This window comes from Scyliorhinus torazame, chromosome 14 (assembly GCF_047496885.1).
Source record: "Scyliorhinus torazame isolate Kashiwa2021f chromosome 14, sScyTor2.1, whole genome shotgun sequence".
NCBI classification, from domain to species: Eukaryota; Metazoa; Chordata; class Chondrichthyes; order Carcharhiniformes; family Scyliorhinidae; genus Scyliorhinus; species Scyliorhinus torazame.
The window spans coordinates 100,885,165-100,902,776 of NC_092720.1; the positions used below are offsets into that span (position 1 = coordinate 100,885,165).

The 17,612-nt window shown below is 48.6% G+C and overlaps 1 protein-coding gene across 4 annotated transcripts in view; it reads left to right on the forward strand.

Moving 5' to 3' along the window:
* The window catches only part of LOC140389912 (SPRY domain-containing SOCS box protein 1-like), a 267,424-nt gene that overhangs the window by 128,374 nt on the left and 121,438 nt on the right, over positions 1 to 17,612 (forward strand). The window lies entirely within an intron of this gene.

Below are 17,612 nucleotides of genomic sequence, written 5' to 3' on the forward strand. Positions count from 1 at the left end.
ATTATCACTCTTAGTGGATTTACAGGACACCTCCAGCAGGGACACATTACGGCCCCTGTGGATATTCAGATCGGTAACATTAGAACCAAGCACTCCGTCGTTTTGGTAGATTTACCCCAGACAGCAGAACACATCTTGGGGATAGATTTCATGAGCTCACACAACCTTCCTTTTGACCCCGTAAATAATAGTGTGTGGAAAATGGCTAGAGCAGCACGAACCCCCACCACGCTCACAGGAGGAGACTACGAACACAGGATTAGCTCAGTGGAAGATTACTGGTTTGATCCACAAACCATCACCACGGACAAAACAATTAGGGAAGTCTTAAAGAAACACAAAGCATCTTTTGCCCAGCACAAGCACAATTGCGGTAAAATTCCAGGAATGGTCACCATTACAGGTCCTGATCCTAAGCCCCAGAAACAATACGGTTTTCCACAGCAAGCTGAGGGAGAAATAGCTAAAGTAATTCAAAGTTTACTGAATCAAGGTGTAGTTCGGACTGTAGCCTCAACAAGCAATGCCCCGATTTGGCCCGTAAGAAAACAAGATGGTTCATGGAGACTGACCATCGATTATAGAGAATTAGACAAAGTAACTCCGTTAGCAGCCGCCACCGTTGCAACGAGTCCCGAGACCATGTTAAAGCAGGGACTACAGTCACAATTTTTCATAGTTCTGGACATTAACAAAGGCTTTTGGTCCATTCCATTGGATAAAAAGTGCCAGTACAAATTTGTGCTCACCTTCCAGGGACAGCAATACACGTGGACATGCCTTCCACAAGGTTTCCCCCTCCATTTTTCAGACAATTGGCTAATGGATTATCAAAATTTTCCCGACCCGAATGCCTCATTCAGTATGTGGACGACTTGCTCCTACAGACTGACACCAAGGAAGAGCACATTTCGCTTCTTTCTGAACTATTAGGTCTCCTAAAAGAAATTGGATGTAAAATCAACCCAAAAAAGCCCAAATTCTTCAAGAACTGGTTACTTATTTAGGAACAGTTATAACACATGGTAAGCGTGAGCTAGAGTGAAAACTTATTGATTCAATTGTTAAATTGCCCTTGCCCCATAATGTTACAGCACTCCGGTCATTTTTAGGACTGGTTGGTTATTGCAGAAACCAAATAGACGGTTTCGCCACAAAGGCAGCCCCACTTTCCGAGCTCCTTAAGAAACAGGCCCCATGGAAATGGCTTCCACAGCACACGGATGCCGTAGATGCATTGAAACGCTCCCTAAGTACAGCTCCTGCTTTGCAGGCACCAGACCCACACTCCGCAATAGAGGTAGCGACCACCGACCGAACCCTTTCGGCCGTACTTCTCCAGGAAAGGCACGATTGTTTAGAACCCGTAACCTATGCCTCACGAGTTTCAGATCCAGTAGAGCAAGGATTTTCTGCCTGCGAAAGGCACTTCTTCGCAGTTTTTTGGGCTGTTCAGTACTTCGGGTACATAACAGGACTCAACGCCGTAACCATTTTGACTGAACACACCCCAACACAGCGACTGTTAGACGGTAGGCTAAAAGACGGTACAGTAAGCCAAATTAGAGCAGCGTGCTGGACCCTACTCCTACGAGGATGCGACATCACAGTAAAAAGAACATAGACACACGCGTTTCTGGCCGATAGTCTACAATATGCAGGAACCCCACATGAGTGTGAGACCATTGCAGCCAAGCACAACAGGACCCTTTATTCCCAAATCGCTACCGACAAAATCAGGCATCAGACCACAGAGATCCCAGCCCACAGATAATTCGCTAAAAATCTATGTAGATGGCTCCTCCACAATTCTAAATGGAAAAAGGATTACTGGATGTGGCATATATGTAGAAGACGCGCATTAGAGGAAATATCATTAAAGGTAGCAGGACATTTAGGTTCGCAGGCAGCCAAGTTAGCAGCCATTGCATACATTGTGCAGCACCAAGGTTCGTTCACGACCCCAGCAGACATATATTCGGACAGTTTATATGTTTGCAACAGCCTGACGGAATTCCTGCCCCTGTGGGAATCTAGAGGATTTATATCCGCCGACGGTAAACCCCTACCCTCAGTGCCATTACTAAAGCACATTCTGAAAGAAGCTAAAGATCGCAAATATGGAATCATAAAGGTTAGAAGCCATCATCGTTCCTCCCCACCCGATAACGTAAAAGCAAACGCCCGAGCAAAAGCAGGCTCACGACATGGTCACTTTTGGCAACCCCCCGACAGTGCCCCAGTACACGCGGTCCAGATCTCACAGACCAATATTCAAGATTTCGCACAGGCACAAAAGGAAGATGACACGCTTAAGGAAATTTTCAAAGGAGACTTCCCTATGATAGGTTCAAAGACACTTTAACGGTACACGACGGAATCACATTGAAGAAAGGTATTTATGTGGTCCCCACCCAGGACAGGAACCAGATTATTTGTCAATTCCATGACGGACACGGACAGCAAGGAATAGAATCCACCCGTGCCCACCTCAGACCTCTCTGCTGGTGGCCCGATTTAAAAACTGATGTAACTCAATACATTGAAAATTATTTAATTTGCGCCCAGAACAACCCAGACAGATACGCAAAGAAAGGTTAGCTAAGACACATCCGCCCTGTTACTAGCCCATGGACGAACTTGCAATTAGATTACTTCGGTCCCCCCCCACCTCTCTGCAGAAATGGATTTAAATATGTGTTGGTCGTAATCAACACCTTCACAAAATGGGTGGAAGCATTTCCTTCCAGGACAAACACGGCTAAAGCGACAGCAAAAATTCTAACACAGCAAATATTTAGTAAATGGGGATTCCCCCGTAGTATTGAGTCGGACCAAGGTTCGCACTTCACAGGAAGAGTAATGAAAAACGTCCCAACAATTTTCGGAATTAAACAGAAGTTTCACATTGCCTATCACCCACAATCCAGCGGCATTGTGGAACGCATGAACCGAACCCTAAAGGCAACACTTGGGACGATGGTGCAACAACACAATACGACATGGGACACGGTTCTCCCATTTGCACTGATGTTTATTAGAAACACGGTGTCGTGTTCGACACGATACACCCCCCACACCCTCCTGACCGGACAACCCTTGAAGGGTACCGAGTATTTATTTGGACTTGATTTGGCCAGCCCCACAGTCACCGCCCTTATCCACGAAAAAGCGGTCCAACACATAATGGAAAACGTTAAAGCAGCACCGCTCGCTGCAGCTGTTCGACCAGGCGCTAGGAAAAAGCAGAGTAAGGCCTGCTTTGATAAAACAGTACATCCGGTAGAGTATACAGTCGGACAGCAAGTCATGATCTCCTGTACAATCCGAGTTCATTCCTCTTCCCCCAAATTTGCAGGACCCTACTCCATTTCTGATAAAGTAAGCCCCTCAGTTTATAAGATTACGTATCCAAATAGACAGTCAGGATGGTTTCATATAAACCAGCTTAAGGTTTATGGAACGCAGTGCAGCCACTCGCACCACATTTCACTGGCAATAGCAGACAATGAAGACCCGCCCACTGGCAACCGAATCCAACCCTCCACCAGCCAGGACAGCACATCCACAGACACTACTTTGACTCCGCCCCCAGAGACGAGTTTCCGCCTCACACTTGATTCGGCCGCTAGCGATAGCGATAGCGAAAGCACTATGGATGTACTTGAAATCCCCGACCAATGGCAAAACATACCAGGCCCCAGTCACTACAGCTCCAGTGACACCGACCAGGATATGTTCGGCCCCTCAGAGACCATTTATTTGCCACTACCAGAACCTGACCCACCGCCCGATGATAGCGACACCCTCCCCCCCCCCCCCCCCCCCACCGCCCGACGATAGCGACACCCATCTCCCCCCCCCCCCCTTGCCGCTACCGCCCTACAGGATAAGAAACAATGGCACCGCGATAACTCTTATCGACTGATAAGAAACAACGAGATGTATCCCACATCGGCCCACGCCGCCTTGGCACAGAAACTCCAGTCACGAGTTGGCAACCGGGAGATGGTGACGACTCAGAGTCTGACTCCCACCATGCTAACCTCTTTACGACCCTTTTCAGAATGGAACCCTGAGGTGTCCAGATGATGAGAGAAAGGAACCGATTGAGATTTACGGTGTCCTATTCTCTAATGGAGCCTGCCTGTTTTTTTTAGTTTGCTTTTTTATGTTGAATGTTTGTCTCTTGTACGACTTTGTGTGTCGATCTCATTCCAAATCTCTTGCTGCAGCCATAACTACCATTTTGACGCCACATGGTAGTTAAAGGAACATGTCTGTCGAAAGTCCATAGATATTCAAATTCTTTCCGTTCTTGTAAGGTCACCCAGGCAGTGGAGTAACGGCACTAATCCCCGTCCTGCCTGAGGACCCCCTATGTATTTGGTCAGCCAAGCTCGGGTAGTGGAGCAATGGCACAGATCACCGCCCTACCCGGGGATTCCACCCATTCTTGCCCTGCCGCGGCCCATACGCACCCCATTCGGAAAGTTCTTTTCAAAATTCTTTTGCTGTTCTTTTAAAATGTGGTTCAAAGAATGCACTTTGCCACAATTTTTGTTTGCTTTCCAGTAACCCTTCGGTTGCTCACCCCCAACTGTTATTTACATGTCCAAACACTTGGTTGAAATAAATTTGCTGCTCAGAAAAACTACCTCAACACTGGACGGAGAAATTGTCCGTCCACTCAGCGCATCGAACACAGGCTGCGAGATTGCTTGCACAGTGACACAATTTCTTTCTCGGATGTCTTGTTTCCCAAGTGGTTGGTTTAAAAAAAAAAAAAAAATGAGGGAGTCACATATGATGACAATTCTAAAAGGGAAATTGATGTTAAGGAGAAACAGACAGACAAACGAGATATTAAACATCAAGATAATAACAGATATTATGCTTGTACCCCCAGGAAGATACAAATATGCCAGGAGATAGAGGAAGATAAAGACAAAATGAAGACAGACCTGATGACCTGCATCATGATCGTCGTTGGATCACTACAGTTGCACGCGTTATCAGCCCCTATATCCTTCACCACACAGGCCTAAGCATGACCACCCAACACGATACCCCTAACCCGGACACTACGCCACACATAGAAACAGCCACTGATATCCCCACGTGGTGTGATAATATCATAAAGTGGTAATCCCTTTCTTACACGGTGGAAGCTATATTGAGTATAGCAATACTTTGCAGTGCCGTCCAGACACTCAGACTTCGGAAGTGGCGAAGGAGAGCCACCTGCTCCCCAGTATACACACTCAGAGCCCCTTTTCTCGGACTTCAACAGACCCCACACTCTTTCTGAACCCTTTTCTGCCTAATAAATTGTGCGGTTTTCAAGACCAGTTATTTTCTTGCATAAGTGTTAAGTAGAAATGTGATGCTGCTGCTATTGTTTATTTTGAAATGTAATATAACCAAATGTTCTTTGGTTATTATCTAGCAGCATGAGTGTAGTTTAGGTAAGGACAGTTAGAAGTTTCCGTTTGTGTAAAGAAGTTGAAATGTATGATTGAATGTGATAATGCCCCCTTTGAATTTTTATAGATGTGTGATGTATTAAAAGAAAACTTGGGTAAATGTTCCAATCCATAGAACAGAGTAGTATAGAACCTGTCCTTGATTAAAGGGTACCCGGCATACCAGAGAACAGAAGAAGATTCAGTAGTGTGATCCATCATGCTTCGCGTTTAGGATCAAGAGGACGGACTGTAGCCATCTGGGATGGCCACTTACAACAAGAAACATGGACGTTCGCAAAGCCTAAAGGGAAATATGGACAATGTAAGATTCAGGCAGGCACAGAGCCTGCATGTATATTCGTGAGCAGAGAATCCAGACAGCATCAAAACCCCCAACGGATTAGCATTTAATGGCCCATCTCCATAAGACATGGGATTGATACTCAGGTAACCGATACAATCCCAGACATTTTGGCACCACTCCTTTTACTCAGGAAGCATAAACAGCAAGGTCAATGACCGCTTCGGACACGCCCAGCCATCAAGGCACCCGCCCATTTATTGGCTCAGATTGAAAGCTGTGATCGAGAACTGCCCAATTAATTGGGACCAAACCTAAGGACCACCCAAAAGAGCGCGAAGCCCCCCAGGATAAAGAGAGACAATGCCATGTGTTCACTCTCTTTTGGACCTGGCGCAACGGCAACGTCCATCTCCAACTGCAGCACCATGACCAGAAGCAAGTTCAAGTTCAACGCTTGCTACCAGACGGATGTTCCTAGCCGAACCGCAGTTACTTCTCCAGATCCAGCCGATCCAGATTCGAACAAAGGCCACTGTTCCTCTGACCTAAGCCGGGTGCCTGAAGTTAAGTACAGGTTGTCATAGTTGTTAGATGTAGTTTAGCTCGTAGTGTTTATGTTGCATGTGTAAGTTAATCTTGTGTGTAAATAAAGTACCATTGATCTTGAACTAACTAACTGGTTGGGTCTTTGATTGATACCCGGTTGAACCTTGTGGCGGTATCATTTGATACCTGGCGTCTCTGAAAGCAATATAATATCGATATCTAGATAAAAGAAAGGCGACCTTATTGACTGCCATATTTATAGCAAGTAAATATAGCAACAGTCTTGAAAGTGCAGTTGTGAATTTCTTGGGGGAAATGGACAGTTCCAATGATGCGTATAATCTTTAAATGCAAGATAACTATTTGTTGGTGAGATATTTGGCTCAATCAAGTCAAAAGTTTTTTAAAAAAGAACATTCAATTCACACTTGATTTAAAACATGTTTTCTAACATAATGGATTTCTGATCAAAGTCATGCAAGCTTTGTTCCACAGCAGGTGATGCTAGCTTGTCAATTCTGCAGCAGGAGACTTACTGGTTCCATGCTGAGGCAGTAATTTGTTATTGCTTTAAAAGTGATGGGTAAAACGGTAACCAGGATAGCATTGGCATTATTTTCTCCAATTTATGTTCTTTAAATAGTTTATGTTTATTGCTATTCTCCAATGATTTGAAACGTCTAGTGCCGAGTCTTCTAACACCCTGATCTTTTATCACTTTCACCATTCATGGGAAGAAAAGCAATTTTTAAAATTTGTTCATGAGCAGTCAACATCACTGGCTAGGCTTTGTGGTGTGCTTCTTGAGTGTTGCTGGAGCTGCATTCAAGCAATTGGGCCGTATATTAATTTTATGTTTAGTACGTCACCATTTGTATTAAACTTCATGTGACATTCACATGTCAAGTCATGGCGAGGATATCCCCACGAGCCTGTAGCAGAATCTCTTCTGAGTGGTATACTTGCACACCACTAATTTCAAAAGAAAAGCTCCCAGTTGACAAAATTCAGGATTTTGCCTTCATGTGGATATTGGTTGTGGAAGGCCTGGGGGCTGGTAACTAAAGATCAGTATAAAAGGCACTCTCAGTTATAATCATGTGTGAATTTATCTAGTTTGCATTGAGCTTCTTAAATCACTCATTAATACAAACTGGGATCTGCAGAGACTAAAACTGATCCCTGATGGATTCTATTCAGCACTTTTCTCCGCCCCTTCATTAAACAATTCCTTCAACCGATATCACTGTTTTCTGCCCCTTAGTGGATCCGATTCATTCCCTTTCAATTTGAATCTGATTCGGTTTCAAGTTTAAATAGCCTTTCGTTTGAGATGCTTTTTAGAACACTTTTGAACTTTCTTCAACCACTTGAGCTGTTGTTTTCTTTAAAACTCTGGTAGCTCATTGTGGTGATTTGTTTGGTAAGTAGCTTCAAAGTGAAATCACTCTGCTTTTGTATCAGAAAGACACTTTTTGCTTTAAATCTGGAAATGAGAAAAGGTGGAAGCATTGCATAGAATTTCACAGCATAAAAACTGGCAATTCGGCTTAGTGGTCCATGCAAGTTTATGCTCCACACGAGCTCCACCTCAATTTGCTCCTTCACACCCTTTCGACATACTCTTTGATTCCTTTTTCCCCTCAAATACTTTGCCAACTTCCCCTTAAATGCATTTGCCTCGCTAGTGCAAATAGTGGGTGAGCTCCTCTTTACCTGTCTGCAACCAAAGTGACTATCTCAGTTTTAATCCCTAGTTCCTCCCTGCAAGTTCAACCACCCCTCTCAAACCTAACAAACCCTTTATATCTAAAACTATCTATCAGCTCTCTTTTTTTCCATAGAAAAGAGTCTTAGTTTGTTCATTCTTTCCTGATAGTTGCATCAATGAGCACATTACCTAAATTTGACTTGCATATTTGTAATTCAATTTAGTCTATGTGAAATATGTTGAAGTACACAGTAAAAACATATGGATGTTTCAGACAATCTGTTTGGATTTTCACATTGCGAAGATTATTTGATTCGTTACATTATAAATTTCTGTACAATTTTGTTAATTTCCCTTGAATAGACTTCTGTGCAAGAGGACTGGATTTTCATCCTCGCGACGGGTGGTATGTACTGGGAAAATTCCTGGCTTGGCCCATTCCTCATGGAAGAAAGTGCCAGCAAAGGAGTCATCTACATTGCCAGGGGTGATGCAGGCTGGAGTCAGGCCAGCTGATCCGGCAAACATCCAGAGGCAACTAAGGGCTGTCGGTGCCAGAGCCCAAAGGGTTTTAAGAGACCCACTGCGGTGCAATGGGACATTGTACCAGCTAAAAGAAATCACAACGTCCTTCAGTCCTCACCCCATACACAGCCTCATCTTCTAAATAGTCCAAGCCCTGCACTTCCACCCATGGCCCCTCATGCCCCCCATTCTAAGCTTTGAACTTCCACCCACCCCCACGGCTCATCATAACACCAAGCCAACCTATGCCCTTTAGAACCGTAGAAATGATACAGCACAGAACGGGGCCATACAGCCCATCTTGTCCATGCCGACCAAAAGACACTCGGTTGCCCTTTCTAATCATATCTTCCTGCACATAGCCAATAGCACTGCAGATTACAGCACTTAAGGTGCAGATCCGGGTTAAGAGGTTAGGGCCTCTGCCTCTACCACCAACTCAAGAAGCGAATTCCAGACACCCACCACCCTCTGCGTAAAAGAGTTTTCCTCATGTGCCTTCTAATCCTTCTGCCACTTAGCTTGAATCAATGACCCCTGAACTTTCTGCCAAGGGAAATAGGTTGCTCCTGTCTACTCTCTCTACCCCTCATAAATTTGTCACCCATCAGCCTTCTCTGTTCAAAGGAAAACAACCCCAACCTCTCAAATCTCTCCTTGTAGCTATAATTCTCCAGCCCTGGCAACATTCTAGCACATCATCTCTGCACTCTCCCCAGAGCAATTACATCCTTCCTATAATGTGGCAACCAAAACTGCGCACACTATCCCAGTTGTGGCCTCACCAATGTCTTATTCAGTTCCATCATTATATCCCTACTTTTATATTCCATGCCTCTGCCAATGCAGGAAAGCATTCCATATGTCTTGTTTGCAACCTTATTGACCTGTAACTGCTACATTTAGGGACCTGGGCACGTGCACGCCAGGATCTCTCACTTCATCTACCTCTTTTAAGTATATTCTCATTTGTGTATTCCCTCTTACTGTTTGACCTCCCTAAATGCATTACCTCGCAGTTAACAGAGTTAAATTCCATCTGCCCACTCCACCAACACATCTATATCATTTTTGAGGTTACAACAATCCTCTGCACAATTCACGACATGGCCAATTTTTGTGTTGCCTGCACATTTCTTAATTGCGTTCCCCATGTTCAAGTCAAAATAATTAATACATAAAACAAACAGCAGGGTTCCCAACACCAAGCCCTGCGGAACAGCACTTGAAACAGCTTTCCATTTGCTAGGGCAGCCAGCGACTATTACTCTTTTTTTTTGTTTTTTTTTTCTTTCTTTCCAGTTACTAAGCCGACTTTGGACCAATTTGCTACATTACCCTGTATCCCATGGGCTTTTACTTTTTTGACGAGGCTGCCATGTGGAACAATGGCAAATGCCTTACTAAAATCTATGTAGTCAACATCCACTGCACCACCGTCATTGATCCTCCTTTTCACTTCCTCAACAAATTCAATCAAATTTTTATGGCATGCCTGTCCTTAACAAAGCCATGCTGACTAGCCCTGAATAGTCCATGACTTTCTAAGTGACAGTTTATCTGATCTCTCAGGATTGATTTTGACAATTTGCTCACCACCGAAGTAAGACTAACTGGCCTATAATTGTTTGGCATTTCCTTCATACTCTTCTTCAACAACTAAACCACATTTGTATTCCTCCAGTCCTTTGGAACTTCCCCTGATTCTAGTGAAGATTAGAAAATAATCCTCAGAGCATCTGCTATTTCCTCCCTAAACCTCTTTCAACGTCCGAGGAAACAATCCACCCGGCCCTGTGGACTTATCTATATTCAAGGATTCCAACACCTCTACCACTTCCTTTCTCGTTCTGATTATTTTATCCAATATTCCGCACTACTCTTCTTGGATTACTATATCCACATCATCCCTTTCCTTACATATGGAACCTATGACTATGGGGAAAATAAATTCACTTAAGTCTCTTCTCATATTCGTTGCATCTTGACACAAGTTCCTCTTTCATCTCTGATAGGTCCCACTATTTCTTTAACTATCCTTTTGCTCTTTATATACTTGTAAAACATCTGAGTTTTCCTTATTCTTGCCTGCTTGCTAATATTTGTTCTTGCCCTCTCGTTGACTTCCTTATTTCTTTTTTTACTTGATCCCTGTACTTTCTATACTCTAGGCGAACTGGAGTGTTGAGTTTTTTGTGACTATCATAAGCTTTCTTTTTCTGTTAATCTTCACCTGTATTTATCTAGACGATCTAAATTTGGCAGTACCATTCTTATTTTTAGAGGCGACATGTTTGCTTTGTACCCAAGGATCTCACTTATTAGTGCTTCCCACTCGTTTACCACTGATTTATCCTTTATAATAATCTTTATTATTGTCACAAGTAGACTTACATTAACATTGCAATTAAGTTACTGTGAAAATCCCCTAGCCACCATACTCCGCCACCTGTTCAGGTACACTGAGGGTGAATTCAAAATGTCCAATTTACCTAACAAGCACGTTTTTGGAACTTGTGGGAGAAAACCGGAGCACCCAGAGGGAACCCACGCAGACACTGGGAGAACGTGCAGACTCTGCACAGTGACCCAAGCCAGGAATCGAACCTGGGACCCTGGCTACCGTGCCACCCATAGCAGTTTTGTCCAGTCCACCTCCGCCAAGTCTCTTCACAGTTTTGTAAAATTTGCCTTCCCCCAGTTTAAAAATTTTACTCCTGATTTATCTCTGTTCTTTTACATAATATTGCTAAATCTAACTGAATTATTGTAATTGACCTACTTACACACCGTATAGAGCCAATGAATGCTATCATGACATTAGGATGTGATTTTTTAAAGTAATTCATTCATAACTTTCTCCATGTTGAAAAAAGCATTTAGCTACAAACTAAGGTGTCAATTCATCCAGTTTCTTTAAAGTATCAATACCAAAAACCACAAATGCTTGAAATGACTTAAATGTTGTGTGAACAATTGTGAAATTGACAGAAAGGATCAGAGATCCTGAGCTGTCCATCAAGCAACCCATACATCCATAACACTTGTTGAAACAGATGCGCCTCAGAGAAAATATTGTTTGATTATAGGCTTATGGTTTGTTAGTGTGTACACTTATGCAGAGTGATTTAATCCTTTGAATCCCTACAATGCAGAAGAAGGCCATTCAGCTTATCGAGTCAGCCCGGACCCTCTGAAAGAGCATCCTACCTAGGTACACTTCCTTGTCCTATCCCTGTAACCCCACCCAACCTGCACATCTTTGGACTGTGGGAGGAAACCAGAGATCCCGGAGGAAACCCATGCAGACAAGAGGGGACTATGCAAACCCACACAGATAGTCGCCCAAGTTTGGAGTTGAACCCGCGTCCCTGGTGCTGTGAAGCAGCAGTGCTAACCATTGTGCCGCTGTGCCAATGCATGTGCAGAGATGGGCATGGACGTTTCATTGCTTGGCATGGAAGGCCATGGGGATGTGCGTGGAAGGGTAGTGCTTGGTATAGGGGACACATGTGACCATGAAGGGTGGGTAGAAGACTGAGCTTGGACTTCTGGTTGCGGCTATGCGGAGCTAAGTTGCACATTCGGCAGCTCCCGCTAGAAACTGACTTTTGGGCTCTTTTCAGGGCCCCCAATGGCACTTTTTTGACATTTTCTGGTGAGGGAAGGAGATTGCAATAATTCCCCGACAGTGTCTGGCTTGGACCAGGAGCGGGGTGACTAAAAAAGTGGTGGTGAACCCAAAGAAGGCGCGAGGGAAGAAGAGCAAAATGGCGGCGGGCGGGGACCAGGCAGCATGGATGCAGTGGGCGCAGGAGCAGCAGGAGGTTATCCAGCGCTGCTTCAGGGAGATTAAAGCGGACCTGCTGGAGCCGATGAAAGCTTCTATAGACAAGCTGCTGGAGACCCAGACGGCCCAGGGGGTGGCGATCCGTGAGGTCCGACATAAGGGCTCCGACAACGAGGACGCGATCTTAGGCCTGGCGGTAAAGATGGAGGCGCACGAGGCGCTCCACAAGAAATGGCAGGAACGGTTCGAGGAGATGGAGAATCGGTCGAGGTGGAAGAATTTGCGGATTCTGGAATTCCCAGAGGGGCTGGAGGGGTCGGACGTGGGGGCCTATGTGGTCACCATGCTAAACTCGCTGATGGGAGGGGGGTCCTTCCAGGGGCCCCTGGAGCTGGAAGGGGCCCTTAGAGTGCTGGCGAGGAGGTCCAAGGCTAATGAGCCACCGCAGGTGGTGCTGGTGCGGTTTCATCGGTTTGTTGATCGGGAGTGTGTGCTCAGGTGGGCCAAGAAAGAGAGGAGCAGCAGGTGGGAGAACGCGGAGGTTCGGATATACCAGGACTGGAGTGCGGAGGTGGCAAAGAAGAGGGCCTGGTACAATCGGGCGAAGGCGGTGCTGCAGAAAAAGGGGGTGAAGTTTGGCATGCTGCAGCCGGCGCGACTGTGGGTCACCTACAAGGACCGGCACCATTACTTCGAGTCTCCGGAGGAGGCGTGGGCCTTTGTTCAGGCCGAGAAACTGGACACAAACTGAGGGTCAGGATGGGTGGTCGGGGATTGTTGTTGGGATGTTATACTTTGAGGGGGAGTTCTTTGCCCTTATTTCTGTTTGGTTAGATGAGAGTGGTTAGGGTGGATTGGGCACTGTTTTGGTTGGGTCTGTCGGGAGGGCTCTTGGAGGGGGGTAAGTAAATGGAGTAGGGGCGGATGGCCGGTAGGGGGGATGGGTCCCCGCGGGGGAGGGGGAGGCCCGAGTCGGGGGTGAGGGGACGGGGCCTGTAAAAGGAACGGCGACAGGGGTGGCGGGGCCGGTCAGGTGGAAAGCCTGGGTTTTTTCCTGCGCTGAAGGCTGGAGGGGGCGGGGCCGGGGCGGGGAAGCGAGGGTTGTTTCCCACGCTTGGGATGGAAGGGGGAGGTGGAGAGCCTGTGGATGGGTAATGGAGGAGGAGGTTATGTCCCACAATGGGAGGAGTCGAAGGAGAGGCGGGAGTAGCCGGGGTCAGCAGGAGTCAGCTGACTTGCAGGAGTGCAATGAGTAAAGCAGCTAGGAGGGATCCTAGCTGAGGGGTGGGTGGGTGGGGGGGAACCGGGTTGCTGCTGCTATGGTCAAGGGGGAGCTGGAGCGAGTAGAGGGGGTTGGGACGGGGGTCTGCCGCCGTGGGGAACGGGCCGGGTGTGGGGTGCGGCCACGTGGCTTGCCGAGGAGGGGTTATGGCTAGTCAGCGGGGGAGGGGGGGGGGGCGGGTGGCCCCCCAATCCGGCTGATAACCTGGTCAGGTGTTTCATTCGAGGCTGGATGCCAAAAATCGGGGGGTGGTGATCTTGGTGGGAAAGAGGGTGTCGTTCGAGGCTTCGAGCATTGTGACAGACAATGGCGGCAGGTACATAATGGTAAGTGGTAAGCTGCAAGGGGAGAGGGTGATGCTGGTCAATGTGTATGCCCCGAACTGGGATGATGCGGGTTTATGCGGCGCATGTTGGGTCGGATCCCGGACTTGGAAGTGGGGGGGCCTAATAATGGGGGGGGGGGGGGGGGGGACTTTAACACGGTGTTGGATCCGGCAGTGGATCACTCCAGGTCTAGGACGGGTAGGAAGCCGACGGCGGCTAAGGTGCTGAGGGGGTTTATGGACCAGAAGGGAGGGGTGGACCCTTGGAGATTTGCAAGACCGGGGGCTAGGGAATTTTCATTCTTCTCGCATGTCCATAAGGCTTACTCTCGGATCTACTTCTTTATTATGAGTAGGGCGCTGATAGCAAGAGTAGAGGATACCGAGTACTTGGCGATAGCCATTTCGGATCACGCCCCGCATTGGGTAGACCTAGAGCTGGGGGAGGAGAGGGACCAGCGCCCATTGTGGCGCTTGGAGATGGGGTTGTTGGCGGACGAGGAGGTGAGTGAGCGGGTCCGAGGAAGCATAGAGAGATACCTGGAGGCCAATGATAATGGGGAGGTCCAGGCGGGGATGGTATGGGAGGCGCTGAAGGCGGTGCTTAGGGGAGAGCTGATTTCTATTAGGGCCCACAAGGAGAGGAGAGAGCAGAGGGAGAGGCTGGTGGGGGAGATGGGGAGGGTAGACAGGAGGTATACGGAGGTGCAGGAGGAGGGACTGCTGAGGAAGAGGCATAGCCTCCAGGCCGAATTCGACCTGTTGACCACCAGGAAGGCGGAGCTGCAGTGGAGGAAGGCCCAGGGGGCGATTTATGAGAATGAGGAAAAGGCAAGCCGGATGCTAGCGCATCAGCTTCGGAAGTGGGACGCAGCTAGGGAGATCGGGTGAGTTCAGTTGGGAGGGAGGGTGGTACGAAATGGGGTTGACATCAATGGGATCTTCAGGGACTTTTATGAGGAATTGTATTGGTCCGAGCCCCCACGGGAGGAGGGAGGGATGGGCCGCTTTCTGGACCAAGTGAGGTTTCTGAAGGTGGAGGAGGACTGGTAGTGGGATTGGGGGTCCCGATTGGGCTGGTGGAGCTGGCCAAAGGGATAGGGAGCATGCAGGCGGGGAAGGCACTGGGGCCGGACGGTTTCCCGGTCAAATTCTACAAGAAATATGTGGACCTTTTGGGCCTGTTGCTAGTTAGGACCTTCAATGAGGCAAGGGAGGGGGATGCTTTGCCCCGACAATGTCCCGGGCACTGATCTCCCTGATCCTGAAGTGGGACAAGGATCCCCTGCAGTGTGGGTCTTAAGGCCGATTTCGCTGTTAAATGTAGATGCCAAGGTGCTGGCTAAGGTCTTTGCTACGAGAATTGAGGATTGTGTGCCGTAGGTGATCCACGAAGACCAGACGGCGTTCGTGAAGGGGAGGCAGTTGAACGCGAATGTGCGGAGGCTCCTGAATGTAATTATGATGCCGGCGAGGGAGGGGGAGGCGGAGATAGTGGTGGCGATGGCCGCTGAGAAGGCCTTCGATAGGGCAGAGTGGGGGTACTTGTGGGAGGTGCTGAAGAGGTTCGGGTTTGGGGAGGGGTTCGTCAGGTGGGTTAGGCTGTTGTACGAGGTCCCAATGGCGAGTGTGGCCACGAACAAGAGGAGGTCTGAGTACTTTTGGTTGCATCGAGGGATGAGGCAGGGGTGGCGGCTACCCTGTCCCACCTGCTCTTCGCACTGGCGATTGAACCCCTTGCTATGGCACTGAGGGAGTCGAGGAACTAGAGGGGGTTGGGGCGGGGAGGAGCATAGGGTGTCGCTCTATGCGGACGACTTGCTGCTGTATGTGGCGGACCCGGTGGGGGGAATGCCGGAGGTAATGAGGATCCTCGGAGTTCGGGGATTTCTTAGGGTACAAGCTCAACATGGGGAAGAGCGAGTTGTTCGTGGTTCACCCAGCGGATTGGCGAGCTCCCACTAAAAAGGGCGGAGAGGACCTTCAGGTACTTGGGGGTTCAGGTGGCCAGGAGCTGGGGGGCCCTACATCGACTCCATTTCACGAGGCTAGTGGAGCAAATGGAGGAGGAGTTCAAGAGGTGGGACGCGCTGCCGCTGTCCCTGGCGGGTAGGGTGCAGTCAGTTAAGATGACGGTGCTCCCAAGGTTTTTGTTCCTGTTCCAGTGCCTCCCCATTTTTATCCCGAGGGCCACCTTTGGGCGGGTAAACAGGAGCATAACTGGGTTTGTGTGGGCACGAGGGACTCCGAGAGTGAGAAGGGTGTTCCTGGAGCGGAGTAGGGATGGGGGGGGCTGGCGCTGCCCGACCTCTGTAGGTACTACTGGGCCGCCAATGCGGCGATGGTGCATAAGTGGGTGATGGAGGGGGAGGGGGCTGCATGAAGAGGCTGGAGACGGCGTCTTGTGAGGGTATGAGTCTGGAGGCACTGGCAATGGCACCGCTGCCGTACCCTCCAATGAGATATACCACGAGCCCAGTGGTGGCGGCTACCCTCAAAATCTGGGGGCAGTGGAGGTGGCACGGGGGAAGTTGGGGCCTCGGTGTGGACCCCAATACAGGGGAACCACCGGTTTGTCTCAGGAAAAATTGATGGAGGGTTTTCGGGGTGGCACACAGCAGGGATAAGAAGGTTGAGGGACCTGTTTGTGGACAGGAAGTTCGCGAGCCTGGGTGAACTGGAGGAGAAGTATGGGCTCCCCCCGGGGAACGCCTTCAGATATTTACAGGTAAGGGTGTTTGCCAGGCGGCAAGTGGTGGATTTCCCATGGCTGCTGCCACGCACAGTACAGGATAGGGTGCTCTCGGGGGGGGGGGGGGGGTTGGAGTGGGGAAGATCTCGGAAACTTACCAGGTGATGCAGGCGGAGGGGGGGGGGTTGGAGTGGGGAAGATCTCGGAAACTTACCAGGTGATGCAGGCGGAGGAGGAGGCCTCGGTGGCGGAGTTGAAAGGTAAGTGGGAGGAGGAATTGGGAGAGGAGATCGAAGAGGGGACGTGGGCAGATGCCCTAGGGAGGGTGAACTCTTCCTCTTCGTGTGCGAGGCTCAGTCTCATACAGTTTAAGGTACTGCACAGGGCACACATGACCGGGACAAGGATGAGCCGGTTCTTTGGGGGTGAGGACAGGTGTGTTAGGTGCTCAGGGAGCCCAGCAAATCACACCCATATGTTCTGGGCGTGCCCAGTGCTGGAGGAATTTTGGAAGGGCGTAGCAAGGATGGTGTCGCGGGTGGTAGGATCCAGGGTCAAACCGGGCTGGGGGCTCGCAATATTTGGGGTTGCAGGGGAGCCGGGAGTGCAGGAGGCGAAAGAGGCCGGTATTCTAGCCTTTGCGTCCCTCGTAGCCCGGCGAAGGATTCTTCTTCAGTGGACGGATGCGAGGCCCCCAAGCGTGGAATCCTGGATCAACGATATGGCCGGGTTTATTAAATTGGAGAGGGTGATATTCGCCTTAAGGGGATCGGTACAAGGGTTTTTTAGGCGGTGGCAACGGTTCTTGGACTTCCTGGCAGAACGGTAGACAATGGTCAGCAGCAACCCGGAAGGGTGGGGGGGTGGGGGGGGGGTTCAACTTTATTTTTGTTTATTCGCCCTGGGGGATCTGAGGGGGTGTATATATTTGCTATGTTTGCTTTGTGTTAAACTTGAGGTGTTAATTTA